The following is a 24,143-nucleotide window of genomic DNA, read 5'->3' on the forward strand; positions in this document are numbered from 1 at the left end:
AAACTACTACTACTACTTAGGTTTTGGAAAAAAATTGTGGTTTGAGTTAAAATAACTACGGAAGTGTCGTTACTTAAATACGGAAGTTACAGTAAGTGAAATCAACGTTGACTTCTGGTTTCTGGGCAAAAGTTTGGTGTTGTTTGACCATTACTTTTTGTAGGTATAGCTACGAATGACGTATGAGAACAGCCTGATCTATGCTGTGTATGATGATGTGCACTGATATTGTTTAACAAGAGAATATATATATGTATATTTATACTCAGTTGCCAGTTTATTCAGTACAACTAGCTAAAACAATGCCGCCTAAGAGAACAGCGCTACAATAAATGTGACCTTTGTGAAGGTTAGGATCAATTGAAACTGTTTGAGAGCTATTGTTTCAACTTTATGGTCATTGTGGAGGCTGTAGTTTATACTACTGTTGAATTATGTTGTTATACTTGATGGGATATTGATACTTTTGTGATAAATGGGACCAAATGATCTGCTATCTGCAATGTTTGGGGCTGCGCTTGATCAACAGGCAGTATGTTAAAGGAAAAAAAAACAAGATTATTGAGATTAAAAGTTTTGTTGGTAAGCGATGTGGCATTTTTCAAAGTCATTTTGATGTTTAAAACAATCTAACATGATGCCCATTGTTCTAAGGCACTGTGGTAATAGACTTGAGAACCGTGTAATTAACACCTCTGGGTTTTCAAGGGGAGTTTTAACAGAGCTGATGGCCTGAATGGGGAAAACAATTGTTGGTAGCTGTCAATCCAGGTCCTTTTTTATTTCGCTTTTAAAGCTGAGATGGGGAAGAAAGGACGTAGAGCTTTGTGGACAAGATGAGACGAATACCAACGTGAGCCACTCTGCTAGCATGATAAGGAATGGAGAGCGGGGAGAGCTACCTTAGAAGTATCCACTTCAAGACTGAATATGTCATAATGAATCACAATGCTGTCACATTTTGACGACTTTCCGAAAGTGCCAAAGACATAAAGTCTTCTTTGTCTGAATCTTGGGGTCACAATCGGTGTCTCCTTTTGTGGACTGTAACTCATAAGCCACTGCGGGTTGGTCACTTCTTTATTGACCCATTCGAGTGAGAAGGAACTATAGGGACAGGTGCCCATTTGTTATAAACGTCCATAAATCTAATAGGAAAAAGACACTCCTTATACCTCCAGAACTTGCCTGAGAATTAATCTTTTTTTGAGTATCAAAGTAGTCCAGTGATAGTTGTCTGTACATTCATGGGTACATTGCAATTCAGCGTACTTTTAATGGGGCCACTTTGCCAAAATGTAAACACATATAGGCTAAAAATACGTCGTAGCCCACAGCTAACCCCAAGGCAACATTAGACTAAAATAAAATATGCGTCCCATCCCATTTCAGTTGGAGCTCAGGTTATGTCTGCTCCTCATCAGATCATAAATTTGCTTTAGCAGTTTTAGAAACAGTGTCCTGCCCTGAATGCTTGTACCTGTTCTTTACTACCTTGCATTTTGACAGTTCTGTACACGTCTGGACGGTACATTCCTGCCCTGGTGATCGTCTGTTGCCAACAGTAAGCAATCTTAATGTGAAGGCCACTTTAACTATACATCTCTGGAGTTTTTGGGGTCCCAATTTTGTTTTTGTCCATGGAATAAAGTGGCGACTGCACAGTTTGGTGTAAAGTTATTTACACGTTCTTCTGAACTGAATTACTTTTGCCTCACATTCCACCTCTAAAAGCAATTTTTCACTGTTTATAATATGTATTAGTTGCCACATTTCATCAGTTTTTCTAATAATAGTGGCCGTCTCCAATCCAAAAAAGTCAAATTGCGAACAAACTTTGAGTGGAGTGGCATTGGGGAATGCCAAACTGAGGCTCATACAGTATGTATGGCGGCTCCAGAGTTTTCTTTTGGGCATACGACGCTTCTACACTGTCCCCATGGCAACAGGACATTTTCAAAGGATATACATAAAGTAACCGTAAAGAAGAAAACCTCTCAGAGCGCAGGATAGAAATCTATGAAAGTGTAAAATGATAGAAAGTCAAGAGGGAACTGAATAACAGAACACTCGCATTTAAATTTCACTCAAACGTGTAGTATACATTAATGTGTTGTTTACCCCTTGCTGTGTTTTCAGTGGAGAGAAAAAGCAGACAAATTTAATTCAGCATTCAACACAAACATACCGGTAAAAGTCTCCACATCCTATTCAATTTCAAGGCCACACATAATTACCGCAAACTTATCTCGTCATCGCCCTCGCCACGCGTCGCCTTCAAAAGCCTAGTCAAAATGCATATATGCTTTTGATCCAATATCTCTGCCCCCTTTATCATGTTGCGGCGGGATTATTGGGATCACTGTCTGTCGGAAGCAATCTGAGGGCCCCCCGATAGAAGCATGACCAGCCAAACTCTGTTTTTCTGCTTGGTTAATCCGACAGCACCTTCTGAGGGGATCCAATTAAATCTCTCCTTCAAAGAATATGTGACTGCTGGAGCATAGATGAGATGAGAAGGATGGGGCGGGAGGAAGAGAGGAAGGGAGGGGAGGACGGGAGGGAAAGGAGGTCTCTTCTGTTTTAATCATTCCAGATCAGTGTCACACTATTTAACCAGCCCCTGCACACCAGAAGAATGTGTTTGGGAGAGCAGCGGAGATTAAAAAAAAGGCATGTGTGTACGCAAGATGCAGGGCTGAACTGATAAATACATCATATATCTGTTGATTAAAGGTGATAAGACGACTAACATCTTAGATCAGATTCATCAGCGCCTATAATTACAGCGCTGAGCAGAAATTTCATGGTGACATACTGTATTTAAATTGCTGCTTGAGCCTCACAACGTAGTGAAACAAACGTGTGTCTTTTTAGGAACATTTTATTCAGAGTCCCAATTATGAGTTTGAAGTGCACTTGATAATGAAACTGGAATATTTGTGTCACTTTTCCTCTGTTACAGCAAATTACTGCATTTCTATTAGAGGAAAATACAAAATAAATTGTTTTTCTGAATTGAAAAAACATTTCCCCAAACAAGAGGCCCATACATTATGTTAAGTAGATCAATATTAGAGGAGTGTTGGAACCTCTTTGAATTCTTTCCAGAGGCTCGTGTTTACCGAGACACGCTGTGGTAATACAGTTTTATCAAGTCTGCGACTAATTGTTTGGTGGTGGGATCCCAAGGGAGGGAAGCCTGTTGGGATGCGGGGCAGAGAGGATGGCAACCTCCTTGTTAACACAAACGATGATATGCATTTTCCGAACGAGGAAGAAAACTATGCGTCACCAAAGCGAACTCGTTTTCCCTTCTTCCTCAAGTCATCTCGTAGTGAACAGCGCGTGCCGGAGGCAGCCTCATTCAGAGCGAGTGGCCGCCAGTAATTATAACACGCACGACAGGTATTTTTCTGCTAATTAATTTTGGGATAAGCAGGCGAGCGTGCATGATTTCCACTTTATTAAGCAGCGGTGGTTGGCAGTTTAAAGTGTGTCCTACTTTTCTAACGCCGCCGAGATGGATGGATGGATGGATGATGAAGGGGAGTCAGGGTGGGTATGGGATTCAAACTTGCAGATGTGTTTTGAATTTCTTTTTGCCAATTTGTTGGTGTGCGATTTATTATTTTAATAACTATTCACTAAAGTTTCATCTATGTATTCTATCTATGTATATTTATATAATGAAAAAGTTAGGGGCACCAGTGCAACCAATGTCAAAAGTTAGTCTGGAGCCCTGATATATGGATGATAAAGGGAAGTCAGGGTGGGTATGAGACTCAGACTTGCAGATGAGAGAGATACAGATGGATGGATGGACGGATAATTGCACATATTAAGCGTATCGTAAGGACCCTGTGTCAAGTTGAACCTGTCAAAGCTGAGATTTCCACTACAAAGTATGAAGCCTCTAAAGCACCAGAGGTGCTGACTCTCCCTTAATGGTGTTTAGACCCTCTCCCTCATCCCACACGTTTGTGAGGAAAAAGCCTCTTAGGGGCTCAAAAACCGCTTTAATAGAAACTTTTTTTTTTTTTTTTTTTTGCTGGAGTGTACACTGAACACTTTGCCACGGCTAAAGAGATCCGGGAACACAAATGTAATGGTTTCCCATCACAGCGTGACAGCCGCTGCAAACGACGCACTGTGACATCCTGCAGAGTGGATATAGTCCACAGTGGAAGTGATCCCCCCACCACCCTCTACCAAATCTCCAAATAACCTCTAATTGTCAGAGGGAAGTGTGTGCAATTGTCCCAGCTGTTTGTGGCATGCTGAGCGATGCCTTCTTTTATTAATGAGATGCACAATTACAGCACCATTTCAGATTGCTTATGATAAAAGGCTGAAATGCTCTTACCAAAGACTCTAGTATTGGAGCTACCTCATTGTTTTTTATCTGTTGTTTTTGTTTATTTAGATTATATAATACAGGCAGAAATGATAATTCCCATTATTTACGACTTTGTTCTTATATTTTGTAGTTTTGGCCGTCATTCCAAACATTGTTTTGAAGTTAATTGCAGAGATCTGGGAACATGGTGACAAAAGAAGTCCCTGCATTAAAAAGACGTCTGACAGGGCATGAAAACAAAAGCCGTCAGATGATCAGACGGTTGGTAAACATATTGAAAGAGAAGGGAAATTGTTTAATTATGGCCCAAAGTGTCTATTATAAATCCCCATCACATTTTACAGATGTAATTAGATAACAAAGGTCATACAAGTGTTCAAGTGTATTAATAATAATACTTTAGTTGCGAGAGATTTTTCATTTGTAAAACAAGAAAACCAAAGCGATCTTAAACTGCCGATTGAATATATTAAATAAATGTTGCACAGTTTATTGTTATACAGTACAATGAATTAATAAGAGGCACATCATAAGGACGGAGAACGGTTAATAAAACCAGTGTTATAATAAACCTGATTTATTGGACTAACTGCCCCGTAAAGTATTGAGTTATGTTATCAATTAAACATTAAAAAATGTGGAAATGGCTTTAAATGTATCACTCAAGCTATAATTACGCAATGTTGTATAAAACAGTTCATGTATTTATTACATTTTGAATCTACATGTTAATGTTCTGACATCCACTAGCCTGCTGTATTCTGTGAATTCTTTGAATTACAGTACAGTTTAATGGCAGTAATGTGACAGAAAAAAGCAGGTAAAGCTTAATTTATTTATTGCCAACCCGCATTTAGCTGATGGAAAACTAAATCAAGTGATGAGCCGTGCGACATTTATGTCATCAAACTAATGCACATCTCGAGTTGTCATTTTTACGAGTTGTCACCTCACTTTGCACAGCATTTTTTATGTAAATGGAAGTCGGATCTCAATGACTGCATGCATCACAGGTACACGGTATTAGAGGCTCCGCCGGGTGAAATGAACCGCAGAACACACGTGAAGCATGCTCGGGCTTCGACTGCGCTTCAACAATCTCCTGTGGCGGCGTGGACATTTTAAGCTATTCCCCTGCTCGCACAAGCCTAACCTGAAAACATTAACAGACTGGAGAATGTCACATAACATTTGGCGTGGGAGACGTATAGGATGCTTATGTTAAAGGGGACTCATCGGGTCTGAAAAGTGAAGCCAATGCTGAAGTGCCTTAAACTTGCATTCTTTCTAACAGCCAGCAGGGGGCGACTCCGCTTGTTGCAAAAAGAAGTTTGATTGTATAGAAGTCTATGAGAGTCTACTTCTCACTTGATTTATTACCTCAGTAAACATTGTAAACATGAGTTTATGTTCTCAATCGCTAGTTTCAAGTCTTCTTCAATACAGCATGATGTTCATTTAGTAAATTATGGTCCAATTTGGTGTTAAATAGAAAGCAGGGGATGCTTTAGGGCGGGGCTACCTTGTGATTGACAGGTAGCTACCACGGCGTTGTCTTTGAACTTTAACACTTTCACAGTATGTTTTCAGTTCATGAGATTTAATTGTAACATTTTGGGCGCCTAAAAATGTCTTATTCGTACTCCACCCTCTCGTGTCACATCTGGTTCCAAAACACCAAGATGGCTACGGCCAAAATCCTGAACTTGAGGCGTCAAAACAGCAGTCCACAAAAACTATTTCACGGGGACTACATCCATCATCAGTAGAATATATCGCCCATAGCTTGAGAACTACCGTTGTAAAGATGCACCATATTTATCAAGCCAATAAGAGCAGACTGGGCTTTTTCGGGAGGGGTTCTTAAAGAGACAGGCGCTAAAACGGAGCGTTTCAGACAGAGGGTGAATACAGGTATATTCAGACAGACAGTGTGAGAAAAATAATGTGTTTTTTTTAACATGAAAGCATGTAAACATGTTCTACTATAAACCCAAAATACAAGTATGAGCCTGAAAACGAGCATGATATGTCCTCTTTAAACGGCATTGACTAAGACATACTGTACAGCAGCCATGCACTTCTCTCCAAAACCTCCACACCAGAAATCATTTTTATCTGTAAACATGTACAAACACAGTTTTGTCGCTGCATGAAAGGAAGTCTTTGTTCCAAGATAACACAGTGATGCAATCCCCCCCCCACACCTCAGCAATTCTAGGCTCTCCCTTCTCACAATGACGGCACATTTGCATGACGGAAAAAGAAACACGGGGTCTCTTTGATATGCCTCTCCTCTTCATGCCTTCCCCCTTAGTTCTTCTCGCAGGCCCCGCTCGCTAGGGACAGATAATTGTCGGGAATCTTGCTCCCCTCTTCCTTCTCGTTCTTCTGCATGGCAGTAATGATGGTAATCCTTTTGAGGTGCAACAGGGCTAGGGAACCAATTACAGATTCTGAGTTTAGCTGGCTGCAGAAGAGGGGGAAGACAGGAGGACCACACTGCTGCACTTTGTTAGGTAATAACGCAGAAATTAGCCATTTTTGAGATCTTGCCCTGGACGGATTCAGGGGGATTCTTTTGTGTGAACAAATTCGCCAGGGTCGACGGAGCCAAATAATACGAATTGTTTAATTACAAAGGCAGGCAAAATGAGGAGATGATAGGAAATGAGGGGATTTTTTGTCGTTTCACGCTATACAGTTTGAGGCCTCTCTCCATTTTAAGCTCGATAATCCTCTAAATCAAGTCAAACATGTAGCCCGGTCCTCCTTCTCAAAGGAGGGGAATCAATTACCGACGCAAAACCCATAATCGGGGTTTCTCCAAAAAATCTTTGGAACAAATGGGTCAACATGTTGTGTTGTATGAATAATGGTCCTTGCACTTTCTGCATTCCCCTGCTCGCTCTCCTCCTCCTCCTCCTCCTTCCCCCCATTCAATCACTTTCTCTCTCCCCATGCAGTCGGGAATGAATGCCTCAGCTGCAAATTTCCATCAGACTTGTGAAATGAGTGCCAAAAACAAAGAGTGCAGCTGTGTTTTTAACCAAGGGGAAGCCTTTTGTCTTATAGGGACGACTTGTGGCGCCGTCGCTCACCTCCTCCCCCCACCTCCGTTGTCTCATCTGAGTTAGCAGCCCGGCTCCTTTTTCGCTGAAAGATTTGTCTCCTCGTGAGAGTCTGAATGTTACATTTTCACCAAGGCCTATTATGCCCGCGATAAGGCCTGTGGCTGCACACACAGGAAATATTGATTATCCTACAAGGCAGCAGCAGCGGGGACAGGAGAGCGAGTGGCGGGGGGTTGACAAAAACAGGGTCAAGTTCTCTTGAAACATCAGAACTGAGAGCGGTGTCAAGCACAATCAGTCGTTTTTTTTTCTTATAATTCAGAAGAGTGTTGGTGGCGTGTGCTTTGCGAGTTAATGCGCAAACAGCCCCCTTGATGATAAAGCCTCTACCTGTCTGCGATAATCTCAAAGCGCAGTGTTCTACTACTTAAATCTGCGAGCGTGTCTCATCAAATTCCGTGTGATCGTCTGCCAGCAGGTGGGACGCGAGGTCAGGATCACTGTCATTTCTCCGAGAAAAAAGACACGTGTCGCTTATGGTTGCTGCAATTATCCACAAATCCTGAGCAAATTTGACACTTTTTTTTTTTACTTTAAAACGTTGCTGGAGCTCTGCAAGCTGAAACATCTCCTTTGGGATAAAAGAAATGTCTCTAAAAAGCAATAAAGACAGACAAATGCAGATAGCCAATATTCTTCACAGGGGGAATCTGTATCCTTAAATGTCAAATACTTCTCAGAAAGTCATCCCAGTCTCACAGACAATAATAGGACAAGAGGAAATAAGTGAGAATAAACTTAACTTATTATATGGTGGGAAGAGGTGCAGCTTAACAACGCTCTACCAAGAGTACTTAGAATAACTTTATCCACATTTTAACCCATTTGTTTCCTCAACTGACATGTTTTATATCCTTTGGAAGTGGAACATTTTCAAAATTGGTCAAACCGTCCTACTATATCTAGTATTTGGGCACATGGGACTACTGTTTTTGCAATAAACTCCATTATATTTTAGGAAAAAACAGTAGTCCCTTGTGCCCAAATACAATATAGCAGCTTGTATGCACGAAAAGGCGTATGAATGCCATGATAATGCGCAAGGCATTTAACGTTAGGGCTGTGTATTGGCAAGAATCTGGCGATAGGATACGTATCATGATACAAGGGTTACGATTCAATATATATATAGTATATTATGATACTGTAAGCTACGCGTTTTTTTTTTTATTGTATAAAGAACAGACCATATGCATCAAATCGGAGTAAAAAAAATTTACTTTTTTTATGCAAACACTGGGATTTGCAGTTTTTGACAAATTGATACAGTATCACAAAACATAATATTGCGATATTCTATTTATTTTTGATATTTTCTTACATCCCTATTTAGCGTACAATAAGAACGCCTTTCTTGATTTCATGTCATTTGTACGCCATGTATCCTGTATTGAGTGCAATGTAAACACATCCACGTGTAAATGCTACGGTAAGAGCTAATGGCGTAGAATAAAAAGTGAGAAAGCTGGTGGGGAGATGGATGGGTCCAACAAACACAGGACTTTTAACAAGGAAACCGGTGTAAGTTACGTTAGTGACGTTTGTCACATGTTTTTTAGTGACATTTGTGACGTGTTTTCTGTAGTTGTGTTACGTTGTTTCCGTACGTACTTTATTGAGGTTACGTACTTACTTTAAGCCCAACCATGATCTTTTTCCTAAACCTAAAGTAAGTGGTTTTGTTGCCTAAACCTAACTGTGGACGTTTGCGTGGCAACTCGTGAAAAGTGGCATACAAATGACACATGAAAAGGCTAAAATGCGTACTCATGACACGCGGTATGTCCGTGTAATGTCGTGCTATTTATACGCCTTCCTGTGAGACCGGGTTGGATATAGTATGATAAGAAAATGTCTGTATCTCAGAAACTATATGGAGCACAATCAAGTATTTGGTATTTATGAACTCAAAACAAGTTGAATATCAAAGATATGCACACAAGTTAGACAATAAGTTAGACAGTACAAATACCTTCAGGGGCATTAAATGTGTCCAGTCCAAAGGCAGCTCTCAATTTGCTGAGGAATTCTTGAATAATTGAACATTTGAATGAATTTGATTAGAGATAGCACTAAGCCAACAATAAGAAGCCATTGTTTACACACAGAAAGTTGCTTTAATCGTGATCTTGCAGAGTTTTATCGACGGCGGCATCAATCACACTTAGAATAATGTCAGTAATATGAGTCCCTGCTGTTCTTTTCCCCTAATCAACATATTGCAGAAATGTGCGGCCTTGCTGTGGGGAAGGTGGCGGAGGGGACAGCGTGGCTTTGAGCGGAGGCGGGAAAAAGAAGTGAAAGATCTTCAAAGCATCTGCTTTACAAGTCTGATGTATTCTCACTAGCTGTGTTAAAATCCTTTGTGTCTCATTAGGCTGCGATTTTGGGACAGTGCCTTTGTGCACTGGACAAATTCCGTTTGAAATGCAAGGGGGGGAAAAGAGAGATCTCTCTGCTGTCGGCAAACCCATGGGCTCAGGCTTTGTTAGTGAGAAGAAGAGGGTCACTTGTCTCAACCAAGAAATGGCTAGTTTTGTCTTCCTTTAATAAGAGAAGTAAATATTTATAATGGCAATGATTTACAAAAAGGCCTTTTTGTGTCTGCAAATGAAAAGGTTCATTGTGTTCAATTGTTAAATTGAGGTGTCAGCTGAAGAGCTGATTTAGAGATCACATACGAATTGTCATATTTCATTATTTAATGATGTTGTCAATATGAAACATCATAAAAGTACACACCAGTGGGCAACCTCTAGGTCTGAAAAGTGAAGCCAAAGTGCCTTAAACTTGCATTCTTTGTAATAACCAGCAGGGGGCGACTCCTCTGGTTGCAAAAAGACGAGTTTATGGTCTCAATCGCTAGTTTTAAGTCTTCTTCAATACAGCATGATGTTCATTTAGTAAATTATGGTCCCATAAAGAGTCAAATAGACGATAAAGCATGGGATGCTTTAGGGCGTGGCTACCTTGTGATTGAAAGGTCGCTACCACAGCATTGTCCGGTCTGGGCGTTGTCTGCGTTTTCGTCTTGGAACTCTAACTCGTTCACATTGTGTTTTCAGTTGATGAAAGATGGCGACGGCCAAAATGCTGAACTCGAGGCTTCAAAATTGTTGTCCACCAACCAATGGGTGACGTCATGGCGACTACGTCCACTTCTTAAATACAGTCTATGGTATATATTGCATGTGCATAGTTTGGTATAAATAGTGATTCTCATATGAACAGGTGGCAATCAATGATTAATAAAGGCCAACAGCCATGTACCTGTGTGAGAGGGATGATCATGTGAATGCATAAAGTTGTATCCAGTCAACCAACTTCTATTATCAGAACAGAGCTGTTAGGAACGTCTGCCCTCTATGGGGGATTGAACTCGGATGATAATGAGACTGCTGTTCTAACTACCAAGTCAAACGCAACTACCAGAACAAGTCATCAGAAGTTGACATTTTTTTAAGGAGAAGTCAGTGTAATTGCCCGTAAACTAAAGTGTCTAGCTGTGTCAGCAGTGGTTGAGTATGAGAATATATTGTCTGATTACACAGTGTTAAATTTAAAAGGGGAATGTGAAAGTTGAAGAAAGGGAAAATTAGGTTTTGAATCCGAGAAGAAGAGCAGGTAAACAGCAAAGGCGATATGAGCAGCATTGTCTACCTATCAATTAAGGTTTAGATCTAAAGAACTAGCTTCTTAAGGTATTTTATGTGCTTTAAAAGTTCAAAGTGTGGGACTGAAAGCAGTTCAGAATTTCTTTTTCTGGTCAAGAAGAAAAACACTGCTCCACACTGATCGCACGACAGTGATGAGCGGCTGTAAAAAACTGTCACTTTTTTGACATAAATTGCTCCGGAACCATAAAAGAGACTCAATAAAGTACAATGAAGTTGTACTCAATAGAAAGTACAACTTTGGAAGTTCAAAGTCTCCTGAGTTTTTTTAAATTTGGAACAAGTCCAATGTATGTCACAGCAGTTGTCCTTCAAAGTCAGCTGAAGCGAGTTGAATCATTCCTCTCGTACGTTTCAGGTATGATATCATGATTTTCACAAATTCACTATACATAAATCACTCGAATATGCTTCGAAAGTACAATCACACATCTCCTGAATGAGCAGCAAGTTCTTATGTTTGTTTGATATTTATAGCACAAAGCGTGTAGGAACACCCGATCTCATGGAAAGGCGTATAAATAGACATTTCCATATGTCATGATAGCGCATTTTAGCTATTTCGCATGTGATTTTTTACACCACGGCCTTTTTTTTTCAGGAACCAAAACATGCAAAGTGGTTCAGAAGGGCTGTATTGTGTTAAAATTGGAGAGCTCCAATTAGGTTGCGAAGGCTCGTGTAACACCGTGAACCTGCCCTTTACGTCTCCTCGCTGCTCATTCGCCTCTTGTCTTCTCTAATTGCACTAAGGCCGGCTGCTCATTTATTCACATTCAATAATGAGAGTTATAATTGAGCTCAAAAGGAGGTTCACTTCCCCTAAAAGGATGTCTTCTCTCTCCGGTTTCTTTGTAATCACGGTGTGGAACCACAGTCCTGATTTAGCAGTTATTCTAGGTATGAATTTCCTCGCTAAAGCGATGATGTAAAATCTGCCTCATGTTTGTGAGCAGTTTTTTTAGCGAAAAAGGCGAATCTGATCATGTCTGAGATAGCGGTGAATCATCATCACCATTCCTTAAATTCAACAGCTGAAGAAGCCAAAGGGAACTGCTCACTCTGGTACTGCATTAAATGTTAATTTGGACTCTGGACACACATCATGATGTAGATGATCTACATATGGATGTGCAGTCCAGCCCAAAACAGCTTGAGAGTTTACCTCTCCCATATGATCGGAGCCAAGGCCCTTGATTCAAAGATTAAAAAAATTTCCATTGCAATATAAACTAATTTTCCAAGAATTATGGGCTAACGTGGCACATAAATTCCGATGTCAAGAGTGTTTTTCTCTGCTTTATGTAGTTTTACAGATCTTTGTGTGATGATTTCATTCGGTTTCACTACTTGGACTTCATTTAATGAGCACTCTTCAGCCTGTTTTAACCTTTAGCTTCCTGCACACGACTGAATTCACACCACCTAAAATAAAAAAATATCGCTACGCGGCGTCCGTGTAGCAATTAGGAAGTTGAAGAGACAAAAATCCTGGAACAAATCATGCAACACGGACAGTTATTTGAACTTGCTTTTTATTCAACCAGCAACGGAAGGGGGGATCTGAAATATAGATGCACAAGGAAAAGGAAGCCCAAAAATGAAATTTACATGAAGTTATGAATCAAAGATCCGTGGAGGTTGTTTGGGAGCAGACAGCTCAAGATGCCCCCAACCCTCACCCAGCGAGTACGTGCGAACACTGTTTTTACTAATGCAAAAACACAGTCGTACTGTAAGCAGACCTGTGGCTGCCGCCCGAGAGACGCCGGCGACGAGGAATACTAATGATTCCGGGACGAGATGAATGGCACCGGAAGGCGTCGCGCGATCCTCCTCGACTTATGCAAAAGCGCTTACACGTGTTTTCGCTGAGGGGCGTTCGCGGTGAGAGTTTATCAAACTCGCGCTCGCGCTCGCAGCCATCCCACTGTTCAGGGACATTTTTCTCAGCTGTCAGTTTACTGACGGATGTAAATTAGGCATAAAATGCCGGAGCAGTGTGTTTTAAAGCAACACCACAGATGGAAATGTTCTCTTTAAAACACAGATATCATCTTAAGTGACACAGAATGTCATCGTGGATGACAACTGTTACATTAGCATTATGTCATTTAGAGTGCAAACAAAACCTTTTGACAGCAATTTTCTATTTGTTCATGTGATGGATCAGTGGATTTCTAAAGGGCAACGTCCTGATCTCCCCAAACCAACTAGATACCCCAGATTATTTGCCTATTTTCTGAGCCGTGCATAAACTTAAGTCCCTTTTTCCCAGCTTTGATTTATCTTTGATGTGCTAAGTTCATTAGCGGCAATCACTGAGGCTTGTCAGAACCGCGCTAAAGTGATTCCGTTAATGACTCTGGAGATGGATCATCCTGATGTATGTAGGCGTCTCGCAAGGAAAACAGAATAATGTGGCTGCACTCGAAAAAAAAACTTCCAGCTTCCATATAGGCTCGCCGAAAACGCTCGCTCGGAACAGTCGATACCTTCTCATTAGCGAGGGGGAAACATCAGATAAAAAAAAAAGTCGTCAAAAGTACAGCGCCGTTGTAAAGGTTGAATCGTTAGAATGCAAAGAGCTGCATCTAATAACATCAGTACACAGAGAGGAGAGAGTCTTTTCAGTGTGCAGAGGTATAGGAATATATGTTTTCTATAATTCAGAATCGAATTTGTTCCTTTAAGCACATGCATACATATCAGAAATAGCCTGTATTGTTTTTTAATGAGAGCCATTTAAAGCGACACGACTGGAATAGATCCGTCTCAATAAATAATTTATCCGATATGCCATGTTGCATGACTTCTGCGCCGCATGTTTTGACCCATGTGGAATTAATAAACTGGCAACATGCATCATGCTGTTGTTATAGATATTAAATGACATAAAGAATAAGCGTCTTCCATTGATGTGTGCTGGAATGGTATCATGTTAGCCGTAAAGGCCTTGGCGGACCCCCAAGGGTCCTGCTGTAGAGGATCTAGCCTTCCCAGAGACTCCTCTCTCAGGATGCATCCCAAGTCTCTTAAATTGCATTCACGTTTCCTTCACTTGAGTCTTAATCCCTCCCGCCGAGGATGCATGGAGAGATGTAAGGAAACTTAATTAATAACCCAGAATATGATCATGGTGTCTTTTGAAAACTATTACTTATTGGTTATTACTTATTTAATGTTTCAGGGGAAATTGACATCATGTAACTCAGATTAAACCCTACGTAGGGTTGTAGCGTATGAATATATTAATAATTATCAGTTACAATGACCCCAATGAACACAATTATACTCAACAGAATTATAAAGCAGATACAAAAATAGCATGCATCTTTAATATCTTATATAACTAAAGGATGGTAGTTCATGTGTTAGCAGCACTAAAGCATGTAATTTAACTACTAAATGAAAAATAACATCAGCTGTGAGCTTTTAAAATGATGTCCTATGATTATTAACAATTAACATAACCTGTAGGTGTGAGATCAGACCGATCAGCTGCAGCGTCCAACCAATAACTGATATCCAATAAGGGGGCGTGTTGAGGAGCAGGGGAATATCAAATAAGGGACTTGGGATGCACCCTCCTTCATACACACAAACCACTGGCTCCAACGGGCTCCACTACACCAGCATAACCATTAGGCCGCCGCATTGATCTCCACTCTTCATATAATGGGCCAGCAAAACAGACACAATGCGAGCAGCTCGCCTAAGAAGCTTAGTTCTGCCGCGGCCACCGTTGATGCAATTAATGTATTATTTAGCAGAATCAGTGATTAGAACATGCACAATTCCACTTTTAGTGTGGCACAATATGGGACGCTGTCATTTCCCCTGACAACTGGCGTGAAGGCAGATTACACGGGGAAGCAAGTCATTGTGAAAACACACTCTGCAGCACTCTAAAATGTGTTTCTGTTTAATAGTTCCCCATGGAAAAAAACAGCAACTCTGGGCGGAATTACATAAATCCAGAAATGTATACATTTTTCTCCACGTGAGCGTTTGTGATGACTGTGATAAAAGCCCTCAGTGTTTTGATTGGACGTCATGCAATATGTGGTGTGTTTAAGAGGAAAGGGCAGGGTATTGATTTTAACACTGCAGAGTCAACTGTTTAATTTTCACTACAGGGCTGCGAAAGCCTCCTTGTTAAGATATTGATCCCAACTTGGCAATCATGAGAGCATTTATGACAATCCGCTGGTTCTTAGTGATACCTCGTAAAGTTATTGTCACAAGGTGTAAAACGGTGATGCGAGTCGGTACGAGGCAGTTTAAATGCAACCATCAATAACATAGATGTGAGCAAATTGCAGGCAATAATTTTGTTTAGTATATTATTAAGTTGTTGTCAAAGCACAGAACAAAACAATATCATCAATGCTGGCCCTCCAATCTCCTCCTACACAGTCTTTAATCCACCAAATATGCCAGATTTACTGTTTTTTAGCAGCTACCCTGGGTAGACGTGACCTCTGGCTAAATGTTGCCACCGTAGCTAGTCAACAGATCTGAATCCCTCATATTTTACCTCTTGGCCAGAAGCGTTTTGCATAGTATCCTGGCGCTGAAGTTTCGCGCGTGGTTAAAGTTGTGAAACGGTCGCGGTTAATGTTGTAACACATGGACACCTTGGCGGTATAGTAGAGTTGGGGGATCTTATTCTTAGTCAGAATGTCCCATCGTCACCCAGTGAGATTGCCAATTCAAAGTGTAGCTGTTGAAAGGCTAAACGGCAACAAATATGGATTGAAGCTTAATATTTCGTTAGATAAAAACGTCATACATTTTGTGTTGGTGTCGCAAGTGTCGGATATATGTGGGGGATGCTGACGGGAAACTATGACGGCGCAAATTCAATTTCATATTAATTTAATAATACTACTACTAACAATAGTAATTTGATACATTAATGGGAAAACGAGCCAAAGATTGTCTTGACATTAGCAAAGGCATCGACTATTGGAGATTGCTCTGACAATCGTTGACCCTAGAGAGAGTTTAGCAGCACAACCCTATGGTATAGGTTTAGGCGCCAAAACCACTCGGTTAATGTTGGAAAAAACATCATGGTTTGGTTTAAAATAAGTACGCTTGTAACGTAAGCTGCGGACATAACACAGGATTTTAGTGTGGACTTTATATTAATCAAATCTTTATTTGGGAGGAAGCGCAGAGAGAGTTCTGAATGAGTGATAACCAGGCTTGAAACAGAGAGATCTGAAAGAGAGATATAAGAGCTTCTGTAACTTTTAACTGCAAATTTGTTTTTACTCTCTTGAACACCACCTATATCATAAAACCCGTTGCAAGAATGATGCGATTGTCATTTATTATATTGAAAAATACTCCTACAAGTGTTGAGCTGGGTTAAGAGCTGTTGACTGCGAAGGCCATAGCGAATGATTCACATCAATTTCACACTCCTAAAACCATTCAGTGAGATTTCATCCCCTGTATGGAAGCAGCTGCATTTTGTTATGTTTCTCCACATTTATTATTTCCCAATCCTTTAATTTCTCAGCCTTCTGTCATTGCACGGATGTGATTGCGAACCTGGCAGTTCAATCTTCAGTCCCAGCAGAACGCCAGCCCGGTTTTTATGTGAGGCTTGCACACGAGCGGATTGGTTCATCTCGCTATTAGTCAACATGTCAAAAAACACGCATTTCATCCATGTTTGAAGCTGGAGACTTTGAGAGGCAGATAGGAGAACTGTTTTTTGGATTATGGACATATATATGCGAGAGAAAAGCGCTGACAGCTGGGTATTTATTTTCATCTATATCCTTCAGACACGAGAATTCCTTTTAAACAGTACACTTAAGCACATTCCCATCAAATTAGCAGCAAGCGTCATTAGAAGCAACGGAGACGTCTCCGACAACATACTCACCTGTCTCGGAGAAAGAACACCTGTCAGAGACAGAACACACTCCAGTCGGAGATGTCTGAACGGTGACGAGTCTAATTCAATTGCGGTTGAGCCCAAAGGCAACACGGTAGCCTGGAATGTAATTTGTAATCAGCTGCACAACAGCAACTCAATAGCGCGTGATTAGAGCCCTTCACTTAAATGTGTTCCACATTTAATCCACCAATCACACGCTGGCCTATATTTTTCTTTTTCACGTCGCTTTGAACATGTAAAATCAGGTGAGCTTTATGAATCAGGTTTTTAGCAGCCCATACATTATTAAGGCTTCAATTCTCTGAAGCGTTATAATCTGATCTTTTGAGCATATCCGATACTTTGTCTTGACAATCTGCCACATACAGAGTGGCATGATAGCCTTGCCAGAGGAAGGTTGACACAGATTGAATGTGTACTGAAAAGCCTCTTGCCACCTTGTTTGCATTGACAGTGGATGTAATGAGAGCTTTAGCACCTGCTTCAGTGCCGTTTACCTTGGACTTTTTGCGGCGCTCTCATCTCAAGCTCATTGCCTCTTTCTTCCTCGTAGACTTCATTGAGCCGAGTGATCCGAGGTGCGTTTTTTTAAAAGACGGATGGCATTTTATTAGGAATGAAAACATGTTAAGGTCGCATTAAAATGTAGCTCAGGAAATTGTCACATGACACCGAGAAATGTCACTCTCCGATTACTTCCCGAGCTAATGAACCGTGAATGACAACTAATGAAAGTTTCAAGGATCAAGATGAAGGTAAAAAAACAAGTGCTTCTCCTGCCCTGGAGCCTCTTCTCTTTATATGCTAACAAATGCACAGCCTCGGGGCCTGAATTACACTGGAGAAGCTTTTTGTGGAATACTTAACTAGTCACATTACTGCTCCCTGACACGCTTCAGCCTACACTTACAGTAGCAGGGCTCCAGACTGCATCCAAATGCCACCGTAGCGTTGCACGGCACAAGGTGTACGTAGCGTTGTACATCAAGACACTCTCTAAAGACAGTACCACATGTAAATGCCCTCTAATTTTAGCAGAAAAAAATAACAAATAATGTCAAATACTTGAGTGCGGTTGACAAATCACTTTATTAAGATAACTTGCAATTTAGAGCTCACCACCCCTCCTCATTGGATGGCTGTGATCTCACTTTCAATCCCATTTTCCTGTTCCATTAGTGTCCAAGGTAAGGCTAATCCCTAAAAATAACTGTGTTTGCAGTTTGCAAGATACTTTGCATTCATAATTCACACAGTTCCTCCTCAAAGTTTCTGCTTCCTGCTGTGAAATGGCAGCAATAGATCATTAATAGTAACTATCCAGCCTGATTTTTAGGTCAGAACACTCCAAACTTTGCCAGTTGAGGTTGTCAAGTAATCAAGATCCCCAGAAGACCCAATTTAACTCCCTTAGATTCTGTATTTTAGGGATGTAAAATGTGTTATCACACACCTGTGGCCTACTGTAAATTGAATTGAGCTTTCACAATGAGGATGACATCATCATATAGAACCATAGAGCAAATTCAAAGCCGTATTACTCCTATAGGGGACGGACGGAGTGGCAGACATCCTGTTTGTTTATTCATCTGCTTGGATTGTTCAGAGCACAATTCGGGGCCATCTCGCCAAGAAGTGGTAGCAGCAGAGCGTTGGGATGTTTACATCGGTGGGGAGTGAAACCCAGCTGACTAGCTAAACTCGGGACTGAGCCCCAACTGTGAAAATAGGGGTTGAGATTTCAAATTGAGATGTCTTCTACATGAAATTGGCATCACAGAATGGCTATATATCACCCCCCCGCTATTTCTACTTTTGGCAAAACTACATTTTTGATTGTGAGTCGGTTGTGATCGCAAGAAAGCAATTCATAAAAGACAACCGTTGTGACATCATTGAAGTAATGGGCAAATTATAAAAATACATTACGATATTCACCATCTATTAGGGAAACCATCTAGCAGTCATTATTTAACTTTTGCCTTAAAGAGAGGAGGAGTTGACGCTTCCTTAATTAAAGTAATAATCTCAGAGATTTTCATGTTAAGTCACAATCTATCGCCCAATGAGGCAACACGATGGTGATTGAGCCTTTGGCCCTCTGATGAAAGCCCTTGCATTTGCAGTAGCGATGTCACAATACCATAAATTTAGTAGTCAAAGCCAAAATCTGTGAAATTCCATGATTCTCGATACCCGATTCGATACCATGGTAAAATACAAAAACAAAACAATACACACTTAAAGCTAGTGATAGGAAGTTAAACAGGTCATAATTCCCTCTCTACTATATATTTTATATTGCTTTTAAAACTTCAAACATCATTTAAGTTTCTCGCCAAAAACTACATTTTACGAGATACGTTTGAACACATCGTGATAATGTTATAATTGAGAACAAAATGGATAACTTAGCTTATGTCATTCCATGGCACCAGCATACAGAAGGAGAATCCTTACCCATTGTAAACTTTAAAACCCGTATCCAACAATTCAACCCATTGCATATCTCCTCATCGCACCTTATAACCTACTATTGTATCTTCCATTGTGTTTCAAAAGAACCACAATGTTCTGTCTGTAAAGGCCAGTTATGCAACACTGCACTTACTGACTTACCTCACACATGTATTCCCGTAGCTCAAGGTGCTAATATGGCAAAGCTTTAACTCGTACTCTGTTATCACCTGGATATTCTCCCCTCGACTTTTCAAGCTCCAGAACACCACAAAGGGATCATTTTCTTTTTATATATTCTCTCAAGAAAACTTCAACAACAGGAAGATGCACTGTAATCCACTGTCTTTAATTTTATTGTCAAGGTGGTATCTTTTGCCCTCCAGTCTTGAATCTCAAGGCCAGTGCCTTAGCAACAGCGCTGCAGTTATTCCTCCCATATTTCCTGTCAACCCCAGCGTGCTACCGCGAGCAGCTCCAACAGCTTGGACTGAAATTATTGTAAAGGGACCGCAGCTCTCCTGTCTCTGCAACGCCTCGCAGAGAGCGAGTGAGAGCCTGCTGGGAGCTGCACTGAGGCCTTTTATTTTGGTGGGTTTAAAGCTCGTTGTATCACATAAATTCCGCGACAAAAAAAAACAACTTTTGAAATTACATCTAGTATATCTTACACTGGGGTTCAGTTCGCCTCCGGTTTTATCGGCCCCTTTGAGATGATTTCCAGTACAATAATATTGGTTGAAGTGAGGCATCTGTGTTAGCGAGCTAGCAAGGTTTGCCGGGTAAAAAGCTCTTCCCTGACCTAAGGTTTCCTGTGGGTGTTCTTCCTTCTTCAGATGAGAGGCCTGTTATTGATTTGAATTGAAAATTCAAGAGCAACATTTCATTGTAACTCCAATTCTTTGAGAACAATGCTGGCTTCTGCTTTCAGTGAGTCGTTATATCAGAAGGCATTACTTGATTTATTAAAGGGTGGGTTCATCTGCGCTGTGTTACGTTGTTTTTTTTTAAAAAGGAAACGCGCACTCAGCCGTTACCGTTACCAAAGTAACCAGTCAAAGCTAATAAATAAGGTTATGAATAATGGAAACGCTAGCTGAGATAAGTTTAGAAATAACTGAAAGGGTTAGTTTGGATTTTTTGAAGTGGGGTTGTATGTATACAAAAATTACTGCTTTTGTGAATGCAGTCTGGTGGCTTTGAAGAGAGAGATATAACGGCTTCAGTTCCCCGTCGGAAAGGGCAAAAGTGGGTGCGAACGGGAGCAGCAGAAAGACGTATTTTAGCCTCTTAAAAAAAGCTATTAACTATTAACTATGGAAGATCATGCAATTAATCGTGATTAAATATTTGAATCGATTGACAGCCCAAATAAAAACCTCAGAAAACGGACCCACCCTTTAAGACATCATGGGGAGATTGGCCCATTGTCCCTTCAAATTATATCAGTAAAAATCAATAAAAATCAAATTTTTCACCATTTGCTCATCAAAGAAAACTATGCTGTTCAGTGTTAAGTCATTAAATCAGGCTTCATAGTCAACTTAGACCTCTCCAGTATAGTAATTTTAAATGCAATTGTTTAAAACATGGACTTTATCTTCATGCAAACATGTATTTAACATGTTCTGGGCGATGTTAAGCGAGCACAAGAGCATGTTTAAGATTGGAAACATCACATGTATACATTAGCCTACATAGCTGCGGTCACTGTGTCTGCTAACAGAAGATTTACAATGACTCCTTATCCGGAGAGTAAATTGCGGGGGGTATTGGGTCTTTTGTGATGATTCTGATGCAATTTTCCCTTCCACAATACCGGGCCAATGGAGCGTTCTCTCCTTATCTTCCCGAGTCCTGGCTAGAGTTTTTGAAAGATGTTCCCTTTTCCCCCATCTAGTTCTTGTTCAGCCATGAAGATAACAACCCACCACCCCCCCACCTCCTCCGCCTCACACCCTCCGACATATAATCACAACCTCGACTGAAGTGTGTATCTCTAAGAGCAGATTCTCACGCTTATAATGGGAGGGCATAGTGCACGCGAGGGCGGATGCGTGTTTTCCTTTGAACGCGTCCTGGGCAGCTGCCACAGCTCCCGGTGCCGTGATGTATTTTCAAAGCGAAAAAGGCTTCTGCAAGAACCCAAACTCTTAAGATTGAGGTGAAAGGGAATACACGCCGTCACTGTCGGAGGCGTTGTTTCCTTTCATGGAAAGCCTCGCGGCACCGTGAAAAGCGAGGCCAATGGCCGGAGTAAGATTACCAAACAATTACCTGATAATAAATGGTCAGAATCCGCTGGGATGCGACCAGATGCTGCTAAACGGGAAGCATTTGGTTGACATTTTCCTTTGACTCCCTTCGGTGTGCAGACGTCAATGCACTGGGGGGCCAGACACAGTTTAAGGTAATGCAATAACACTCGCAGCTCGCTCACAACCACATTTTCCCTGCTTTGCTATGTATGTATTCCCTTTCAGCCGCCCATGCCGGGTGCGGCGGCCCCGTCTTCGCCGAATCTCTTATTCTGTTTGTGAAGTGACAGCGTGGCTTACAGCAACACTTAACCACTTGGAGAAAAACATCAATACGCCGCTATGCTCGCCCCTCGCCGCAGATCCCCAATGTTCTTCCTCTTCCTGTGAGTCCATCAAGATGAAAAAGGTCAAACAAAGAGCGGTGGGGATTACCATACTAGCTGTCGGCCCGGGTCATACCCGAGCCAGATAGGTCAACATACCATAAGGGAACAAAATAGTTATGGAGGCAGCCAAATTGACAGTTGGGGATTTAGTCCACCAGCTTAAATCTGATGTTGACTAGCAGATGTGAGATCTGTCCTTTAACAGGATCTACTTTTTCCCAGATGAGATCTAAATCAAACCCGTGAGAAAGAGCTATATAGAATCAGTGTGTCCACCATATTGGTCCAGGCTGAAATATCTCAACAACAGTTTGATTGCCATGCAACATTTAACAGATAGTTGTGGTTCCCAGACTGTTTAACCCAATGAGTGTGGAATTGTTGTATAGGCTAGTGCCATCAGGCACTAGCCTAGTGTTGTATAGGCTAGTGCCATCATTGTACCAGCTTAACATCAGCATGGTAAAGTTGGCATTAAGCTCAAAGCGTCGCTGTGCCGAAACACAAAGCTGATTATGATGCCCCGCAGCTACAGTATATTTTAATTCTTGTTTGGATTTAATACGAAACCTTTTGGCTTGAAAGTTTCAGTTTTATATTTGGACAAATAATTAAAATGATAAAATTTTGGACTATAAAATAAAATAGTTTGAATAACTGGTGAATTTATTAGAAAGTAACTGCCATGCACATTACATCAAGCATCTGCTTGTGTCGGGTTTTGTCACGAAATTACATCAGAGGCTGTTTTAAAGCAGTAGTATGGAGAACGCCGCTAACTAAATTAGTCATGGGTGAGACGGCGGTGTGCTTTAAAGAAATGATTCTTAAAAAGAACCCTCTAATCTCGGCTCTCAGTTTAGTTCCTTGCAGCACACGCAATTAAAGGAGAATGAAATCACATGTCCGCGAGTGACACACCGCCACCTCGAGGCGTTCATTGTCGCACCGACGAGAATCCGTCAGTTAAAAATCCACGCTGATCTTTTAAAAAGTGACCCGTATGGCATTTAAAACATGGCTCTCGGGCTGAACTCTGTCTCAACCCCCAAAGAGACAGTTTGGAGCCAGTGAGAGACTCGGACAGTTGCATCACAAGCTTCTTCAAATAAAATCGCATTTACACTGGGGCATAAATTAATACCCCTCAATCCACGCCGCTGGTCTATGTGCAAAATCAAAACCAATCAAAAATCTAATTGTTAAACAAGGAGACGACGAGGGAAGGCGGATTTGTTACATCCTACTTTATCCGTTCGGTATCATCGCAGTGGTATTGTGTTACTGGCTTTCTGCATGGATCGCCTCCAGGGTTGGAGAGGGCACCCAGAGGCACAGGAAGGAAGCAGAGATATTGATTAAACTCCATAAGCCACCCACCATAGGTATCCAAGCTTTTGTTTGAACTACTTCATTTTTATTATCCTCTCTGTATATGCAGAAAGATTTTGATTAATTCAGTATCTGTTTAACCCATCTACGTCTGCCCGCGAGTCATTGTTCTATACAAGCAATTAGCTTAGCATAATCAATTCTGCTCTTATTGGAGCCGGCGCAGATGTGCAGACACACTTTTTATGATATTAAAAATCTCTTAAGCCATTGTTTCAGTGTGAGTTCAGCCGTGCTATGATAATTATTCCTCCCCTTAATGATCTCTTATAATGCCAAGAAGGACAGTCATCTATCTGAAATGAGTAGATTTGGAAGCAGGGGCTTAAAATTTGAATATTCGTGGATATTCTTTAGACAGCGAACAGGCAACCTTTCTATCCGCGCCACCGGAGCTATACATCACACGGCAGACAAGATACAGACACTCTGTTACTAAGAGTGCTCCGATCATAAAATGTCAACTGTCACTTAGGCTGTAGTGGTTCACAATGACATTTCGTAGTTGGAGGGACTGATATAGGACCAGTTTGCTGTAAACCAAGCAGAGATTGATGGA

At 41.1% G+C, this 24,143-nt stretch overlaps 1 long non-coding RNA gene across 1 annotated transcript in view; it reads left to right on the forward strand.

Moving 5' to 3' along the window:
- The window catches only part of LOC141763043 (uncharacterized), a 346,783-nt gene that overhangs the window by 245,672 nt on the left and 76,968 nt on the right, over window positions 1-24,143 (forward strand). Inside the window, exon 2 of the long non-coding RNA XR_012592975.1 lies at window positions 47-63. This is a non-coding gene — a long non-coding RNA (uncharacterized LOC141763043). The remainder of the gene's footprint in view (window positions 1-46; window positions 64-24,143) is intronic.

Source organism: Sebastes fasciatus, chromosome 24 (assembly GCF_043250625.1).
Source record: "Sebastes fasciatus isolate fSebFas1 chromosome 24, fSebFas1.pri, whole genome shotgun sequence".
NCBI classification, from domain to species: domain Eukaryota; kingdom Metazoa; phylum Chordata; class Actinopteri; order Perciformes; family Sebastidae; genus Sebastes; species Sebastes fasciatus.